The sequence below is a fragment of the Pristiophorus japonicus genome, chromosome 18 (assembly GCF_044704955.1).
Source record: "Pristiophorus japonicus isolate sPriJap1 chromosome 18, sPriJap1.hap1, whole genome shotgun sequence".
NCBI classification, from domain to species: Eukaryota; Metazoa; Chordata; class Chondrichthyes; family Pristiophoridae; genus Pristiophorus; species Pristiophorus japonicus.
This window is the reverse complement of record NC_091994.1, coordinates 37713273-37721722: the sequence shown is the minus strand read 5'-3', so window position 1 is coordinate 37721722 and position 8450 is coordinate 37713273. Positions and strand designations below refer to the sequence as shown.

The window sequence follows — 8450 nt, the reverse complement described above, 5'->3', positions numbered from 1 at the left end:
ACAGTGTAACTAGAGGCCATCAATATAAGATAGTCACCAATAGGGAATTGAAGAAACCTGTTACCCAAAGAGTGGTGAGAATGTGGAACTCGCCCACAGGGAGTGGTTGAGGTGAATAGTACTGATATATTTAAGGGGAAGTCACATAAGCATATGAAGGAGAAGGGAATAAAGGGTTATGCAGATAGAGTCAGATGAGGAAAGACGGGCAGAGGCTCAAGTGGAGCATAAACGCTGGCACGGACTGGTTGGGCTATTTGGCCTGTTTCTGTGCCATATATCCTATGTAATTTACATAACTTTTGTTTATTAGTTCTAGTGAAGGAGAAAAAAAGGGCTGTTTGACTAGGTGGGCGGTTGGAGATGGGAGATCTTGTGCTGAAACCTCCAGGAATATGTTCAGCCCGAGTTGCGAACTTTAATCCCACTCCTCAGTGCTCCCTCCTGCTGCACTGAGCAGTAACATTAGTCACTGGACTGTCGGACGGGGTATGGGAAGAGGGGGGCGTGAGACTGGGGGCTGCGGAAGAGGCAATAAATGGTAAGCTAAAGCAAACTCTGAGACATGTTGCCACCCGATAAGCAATTTAATAATTGGCAATTATGACTAACTTCTCAGCAGTTTTCAATCATCCAAACTCTCCCTTTGTGTGGGTGGCCAGGGAGCAGTAGCTGTGTTCAGGTTTATAACCCAGCCTTTCATCGATTTCACAACAACGTGAGGGTGCAGTGAAAATATGGATCCTGCTGTCATCACTGTGATAATAGAGCTCACAGTGTGTTCCTCAATGCACTTAGAAGCTGCCATTATTGGGCTTACATAGAAACACAGAAAATAGGTGCAAGAGTAGGCCATTCAGCCCTTTGAGCCTGCACCACCATTCAATATGATCATGGCTGATCATTTTTGCAACTTCAGTACTCCATTCCTGCTTTCTCTCCATACCCCTTGATCCCTTTAGCCGTAAGGGCCACATCTAACTCCCTTTTGAATACATCTAACGAACTGGCCTCAACAACTTTCTGTGGTAGAGAATTCCACAGGTTCACAATTCTCTTGCACTTAGAAGCTGCCATTAATGGGCTTTTCCTTTGATTTCCTCTCCTTTCTTTCTCTCGTGATACACCTGGCTGTAAGCACTGCCACTGTGCTTTCCTTCACTTTCTTCCATTCTCCCAGGAAGTTTCAGAACAGTCCCCATAGATCTCACAACTAGAGGCAGCACATCAGCAGTTTTGTTTCTTTTTTAATTTTAAATTGTGTTTATTTTAATATGTTAGTGTAAATATTCCAGTAATGAATCAATTCCTGTAATATTAGTATGTGTCTCAATGTCATAGTGCGTGACTTGCAAACAGACAAAACCAGCTGGCTCAGTGGGACGGTCATGTCGGCAGTCCAAGAGCTGACTTCAAGTTCATTTTAATGCTGTTTGTAGGGCATTGCATGTGCGTATTGGTTGGCATGTTTGCCTACTAAACAGTGACTGCATTTCAAAAGTAATTCAGCAACTGGGAAGCACTTGAGGATATGAAAAGTGCAAAATAAATGTAAGTTCTTTCTCTCTTTTACACTCAGTGATGGCCATTAAAGGAAAACAAATTTTTATTCAAAGTACTGAGAAATAAATATTTCATAAAAATATTAAGTGACTTTTTATAAACAGTGCCAATTATTTATTGTACTCACTATTGTGATATAGGAAACACCGCGGCCAATTTGCACACATGGTCCCACAAACAATATGATAATGACTAGATAATCTGATTTTTAGGTGCTGGTTGAGGGATAAGTATTGGCCAGGACACCTGCTCTACTTTGAAATAGTGCCATGGGTTATTTTACACCCACCTGAGAGAGCAGACAGGACCTCGGTTTAACATCTCATTCAAAAGACAGCACCTCCAACAGTGCAGCACTCCCTCAGTACTGCATTGGAGTGTCAGCCTAGATTTTGTGCTCAAGTCTCTGGAGTGGGACTCAAACTCATGAATCTCTGACTCGAAGGTAATAGTGCTGCCTCTGAGTCAAGGTGAGAGAATTTGAAAAAGCAGGAACATAAGAACATAAGAAATAGGAGCAGGAGTAGGCCATTTGGCCCCTCGAGCCTGCTCCACCATTCAATAAGATCATGCCTGATCTGATCTTGGCCTCAACTCCACTTCCCCACCCGCTTCCCATAACCCTTGACTCCCTTATCATTTCAAAAATCTATCATTACGTACTAAGGTCAAAATATTACAAAAGATATATAGAACATATTTGAATAATTTGCTCTTTCTCCAGCCCCATGGGTTTTGGGACTGATCTCCTCCACCGTGCTGATATAAACAGGTTGTCCCCGCAACTGCTGCTGCTGTCCAATCAGAGGCCAGCCCGAGTGTTGCAATGTAGGGCCAATGCCGGTGATTGACGGGTCGAGCAGCCAATGGGACCTCGAGGCCGGGCGGACATGAGCCAATGGGAGCGCGGTGGGTGGGCGGGACTCGGGATGGTGCGGGAGGCAGCGGCTCGGTAGCGGAGGCAAAGAGCAGAGCACGATATCTCCAGCCCAGGGCAACATGGAGCCGGGGACCGCCGCATGCTGAGAAAAGGTACAATTGCGTGCTTGACATCTGTCTGAAAAAGACTTAAGGTGAAGCTACTTATAAATAATTTACAGGAGATGCAGGAAGGGCTGTGGATAGATGCTGTCAGGCTCCAGCTTGCCTCAGATATTGTTGCATTAGATTTTATTACAGCCGCATGTACTTGGAGGGGATTTGCCCTTGTGCTCTAGGATCTTTATACATTACAGTAAATGTGTTGCTTCTTGTCAAAGTGCTCATTTTTAATGTAACTCAAGTAACATGACGAAATATTGCTGAAGCAGTGTTGCATTCCCTTGTTGTTAAAATCTGTAAATGTTACGTTTATAACATATAAACGTAACATTTACAGAAGTATGTGTAATTTTAAATGTTGCATTTATTTATCAAAATCTACGTTTTTAAAAGTTACATTTTACCTATTAATGTTATAAATATAAAAAATATAATTATATATTAGTATATTATATAGAGAGAGCACAGGTGTAAATTAATTTTGACTTGTATATCTTTTAAGTTTCTTATACATATTACTCTATATAATACCTTTTTTGTTATAATTTTTTTAAAGATTCTTTCTATGTAATATCTGCTGGTTCTGTTACTTTAACTACTGTCTGTCGCAATCAAGTTTAAATTTGTAATGTTTGTTGCTGTCAGCAAGCAAATGGGCAAGTATGGAATATATATACAGAATGTCCCAGCTCTGATCCTGGGTTGTTGTGGAGTTAGCTGATACTAGCTGGGAGAGCAATTGAGGCACTACAATTGGCTTAAGTGCCCCTGGGATAAAATACGATCAAGAGCAAGCATTGCTCTTGACTGTTATTCAGTGACCTTTGCTGGAAAGTGCCCATTTACAGATGTCACATAAAGAGGTGGTTAGGTTTGGCTGTGATGTTTTCCAAGTTCTCGGTCTGGGCTCACACATGAGGACAGCCAATTGGGTGAGGAACCAGATGATGCCTGTTCCTCAATAAGAGTCGGTACCTTCTGGAGAGGAGAAAATAAGTAGAAAAAAGGGCCAAGACTAACTGGCACTGACTGAGAACTGGCTCCTGTCATTACTTTGTGTCTACAACATGCACTCCCAAAAATAAACCAAACTAAGATTCACCAAAAGTAGGTACTTTATCCCACTATTGCCACCTGTGAGATGGCTGATTTTCCCTCTCAGCTGGGTGGCAGAATGACGTAACTCATTGACTTAGCTGTACGACCAGCAGCCCCACTTAAGGTGGGTCAAATCACTGGATGTGTTTCTGAGGGTGTGACTAGTGCTAGATGGAGGGAGTACAGGCGCAGTAATGATGGTCTAGCTCAAGGTATATTTAGTGTACTTTGTAAACATACATTATACTCAATTTGCTAAATATGGCGGTGAAATATAATAACAGGACACCAGTACGGCACTGGCTTTAATTTGCAAATTAAAATAAATTAACTGGTAGGTGGACTGAGTGATTCAGTGGGCGAGACACTGACCTTTAACTTCTGTGACCTGAGTTCAAATCCAATCTAGACTGCTCCGATGGAAGTCTTCTCTGTCTCACAGGTCACAGTTTAAATGCAGTCATCAAGTCTCAAACCAGTGCCTAGTGGATGTGCCCATAGCACAACACTACCCCTAATTTGGCATGAAACTGCTACTCGCTGAGCAAAGTCACAGGGTGGCAGGTGTGTGGAATGAATAATGCTACTGGTGCATTATGGGGTGAGAGCTTTACTCTGTATCTGGCCCAGACTGTACCGATCCTGGGCGTGCTTGATCAGACAGTGTAGAGGAAGCTTTACTCTGCAGCTAACCCATACTGTACCGATCCTGGGAGTGTTCCATCAGACAGTGTAGAGGGTATTTTACTCTGTATCTAGCCTACACTGTACTTATTCCTGGCATGCTTGATCAGACTGTGTAGAGGGAGCTTTACTCTGTATCTAAACCATGCTTTACCTGACCTGTTTGATGTTGACAAGATGTGGAAAAATGTCCCATTCTCCTATATTGAGATCCTTCACCTTAATAAACACTAAATTTACCCAGAAATATTTGGGGGAAAAGCCAATTTTCCAACTTGGATCTTTTCTATAATAGTTAACCAGGATTCCAACAGTGTGCTTGACAGTTAGATGTAATGTTTGTAGAGGAGGAATGGTGATTGAGATTGATAGATCTTTGTTCAGTAAGGGATATGGAACCAAGATCACATAAATGGAGTTAAGATACAGATCAACCATGATCTAAATGAATGTCGGAACAGGCTCGAGGGGCTGAATGGCCCACTCCTGTTCCCATGAATGTGGTAATTTTGGTACAATTTGTCTATTGGCAATTAGGGAGAAGTGGTGAAATGGTTGTTCATCTGATAAAGTTCTCCTTCGATCCAATATATAATCATAAGAAATAGGAGTAAACCATACAGCTGGTCAAGTCTGCTCCGCCATGCAATAAGATCATGGGTGATCTTTGACCTCAACTCTACTTTCCTGCCCGATCCCCATACCCCTCGAGTCCAAAAATCTATTTCTCTCAGCATTGAATATACAACGACTCAGCATCTACAGCCCTCGGATAGAGAATTCCAAAGATTCACAACTCTGAGTGAAAACAAATCTCCTCATCTCAGTCGTAAAATGGCCGATCCCTTATCCTGAGGCTATGGTCCCTAGTTCTAGACCCTCCAGCAAGGGGAAACAGCCTCTTAGCATCTACCCTGTCAAGCCCTCTCAGAATCTTACATATTTCAATGAGATCACCTCTCATTCTTCTAAACCCCAGAGAATATAGGCCCATTCTACTTAAGCTGTCCTCATAGGACAACCCTCTCATCCCAAGAGTCAATCTCATGAATCTTCGTGGCATCCCCTCCAAGCATGTCGATCCTTCTTCAGGAATGGAGAAAAAAAGCTGTGCACAGTACTCCAGGTGTGGTCTCACCAAAGCCCTGTACATTTGCAGCAAGACTTCCTTACTCTTGTACTCTAACCCCCTTGCAGAGAAGGTTCACTCGGTTGATTCCTGAGATGAAGGGGTTGTTTTATGGAGAAAGGCTGAGCAGGTTGGGCTATACTCATTGGAGTTCAGAAGAATTGAGAGGTGATCTTATTAAAACGTTAAAAGATTCTGAGGGGGCTTGACAGGGTAAATGCAGAGAGGATGTTTCCCCTCGTGGGGGGATCTAGAACTAGGTGGCATAGTTTCAGAATAAGGGGCCTCCCATTTAAAACGGAAATGAGGAGGAATTTCTTCTCTGAGGGTCGTGAATCTTTGGAATTCTCTACCCTAGAGAGCTGTGCAGGCTGGGTCATTGAATATATTTCAGGTGGAGATGGACAGATTTTTGAACGATAAGGGACTCAAGAATTATGGAGAGTGGCAGGGAAGTGGAGTTGAGGCCAAGACCAGATCAGCCATGATCTTATTGAATAGCAGAGCAGGCTCGAGGGGCCAAATGGCCTACTCCTGCTCCTATTTCTTATGTTCTTATTTCAAGGCCAACATACCATTTGCCTGCCTAATTTCTTGCTGGATCTGCATGCTAACTCTGTGTTTCTTATACAAGGACACCCAAATGCCTCTGAACACAACATTTAATAGTTTGTCACAATATAAAAAAATATTATGTTTTTCTATTCTTCCTACCAAAGTGAATAACAATGTGCATAATGATGTGAATTACTAGCAGTTGCTAAACCCAATGAATAACTGAGCTATACAGATCAAAAAATGCCAAGTTTAATTCTCGCCTTTTTGCAGTTTTTATATCTCCTGTGTAGATGCTATTTTGTGCTCACTGAAAGTTTAAAAATAAAATCCTCTCGGCATTTTACTTTGAGGAGCTGGATGAAATATCTGTCTTGAGAGTACAGTAAACTGGCCAATGGGTTGGGGTAAAACTGACAGCTATCCGTTTAAAAAGTAAAATTCTGGAAATCTGAAATACAAACTGGAACCACTGGGAAACACTCAGCTGGTCAGGCAGCATCTGGGGAGAGAGAATCCGAGTTAATGTTTCAAGTCCATGATCTTTCATCAGAACTGAACACCCAGGTCATGAATGAGAACGGGAATAATGGTGACAAACTTGGAGCTTTGAGGGAGGAAAGAGCGTTTAAGGAATCCAGCTCTTCATTCAAAATCAAAATGAAGGCAAGGCCCAAAGTGGGGGACACCATTTGAAAGGACAGGGAAAGAAGACATGGTAAATCAGAAATAGTGGTTAACTGGCATCAAGATTGGTTTTTAAAAGCATGTAAATTGTATGAGGAAGGGAAAAACTGAAAGAGGTAAGGCATGTTTCAGTGAGTATCAATTTCAACCTAGTACAGGGGAGAGGGAGTGTGTAGGATGGAGTATCCAGGAGAAAGTTCAGAGGAGCACCTACCAGAGTGGTATTGATTCTGGTGAGAGATTTGTGATGGTGAGACTGAGCAAAACATTGCTGTTCATCACGATGAACAGAGCCAGCTGGTGCTTACCTGCCGTGTTCAATTATATCCATGTGAGGTCGTTCCATAAAATGTGATGACGGAAGCAAGAGTGGAGTGGACATGGAGAGCAAAAGGAGCCAAAATTACCTGATCACCAATTGCGTTTTCAGCGTGTTCTACTATATTACTGTTTTAGCTGATTTAAAATGTACATTAATTCTGTTTAGATTGGAAGGGATTTCTTTTCATCAACACCCAATGTATATACCACAAAACTAACATTTATAATGCAAAGAATACACTCAACATTCAGCAATTGAGAAAACAAATCGCAAACTGATCTATTGACGTACACATCTTTCAGTCACTCCCAGTACATTCCCCAGTCCAGCTGATTCTCCCTGTTGGACCTCATTCACCATGTCACACCCTGTGCACTCTACCCTGCTAACACATAATACCAGACCTGCCCACAGCCCTCCCCAGGTGAAGCCCAGAGTGTATAATGGCGGCCAAAACAGGAGTGTATCCATATTCTCTTATCCTGGGGTAAGGAGTCTCTAGGCAGCATATCATATTCCTTGTACTTGCAACACTGGCACCACTTCACATCACTGAGACGGAAAGCCTTGTTCCTTGCTCCCCCCATCACCTCCCAGTGTCGGCACATGTCCAGTTGTTGTCCTTCCTGTCTGCTGTATGATGTGTTTTCCTGCCTTCTCATGCTGTCTTCACTGTGTCAGCTGTGCCTCAGCGGGTAGCACACGCTCCTCTTAATCAGAAGGTTGTGAGTTCAAGTCCTACTCCAGTGGGGTGGGTGGGGGAGTGTGGTGAGTGGTTGGGAGGGGGGCGGTGGGGGAGTGTGGTGAGTGGTGGGGGGGGGGGGGGGGTGGTGGGAGTGGGGTGGGGGGAGTGGTGTGGGGGGAGGGGTGGGGGGGTTGGGGAGTGGTGTTGGGGAGTGGTGTGTGGCGGGGGGGGGGGGGTTGGGGAGTGGTGTGTGGCCGGGGGGGGGTTGGGGAGTGGTGTGTGGCGGGGGGGGGGGGTTGGGGAGTGGTGTGTGGCGGGGGGGGGGGGTTGGGGAGTGGTGTGTGGCGGGGGGGGGGGTTGGGGAGTGGTGTGTGGCCGGGGGGGGGTTGGGGAGTGGTGTGTGGCGGGGGGGGGGGGGTTGGGGAGTGGTGTGTGGCGGGGGGGGGGGGGTTGGGGAGTGGTGTGTGGCGGGGGGGGGGGTTGGGGAGTGGTGTGGGGGGGGGTGTTGGGGAGTGGTGTGGGGGGGGGCGTTGGGGAGTGGTGTGGGGGGGGGCGTTAGGGAGTGGTGTGGGGGGGGGCGTTGGGGAGTGGTGTGGGGGGGGGCGTTGGGCAGTGGTGTGGGGGGGAGGGAGGGAGGAAGGCAAGGCAGTGGATTCCTGTAAATGTGGGGCTGATGCGCTCTCAGT

General features: G+C 45.0%; 1 protein-coding gene across 2 annotated transcripts in view; it reads left to right on the top strand.

Moving 5' to 3' along the window:
• The first annotated feature begins 2508 nt into the window (after positions 1–2508).
• Positions 2509–8450, top strand: part of LOC139228665 (phospholipid-transporting ATPase ABCA1-like) — a 218882-nt gene continuing 212940 nt past the window's right edge. For both annotated transcript variants that reach the window (XM_070859893.1, XM_070859892.1), the window contains exon 1: positions 2509–2595. The gene's annotated coding sequence lies outside the window, so the exon portion shown is untranslated. The remainder of the gene's footprint in view (positions 2596–8450) is intronic.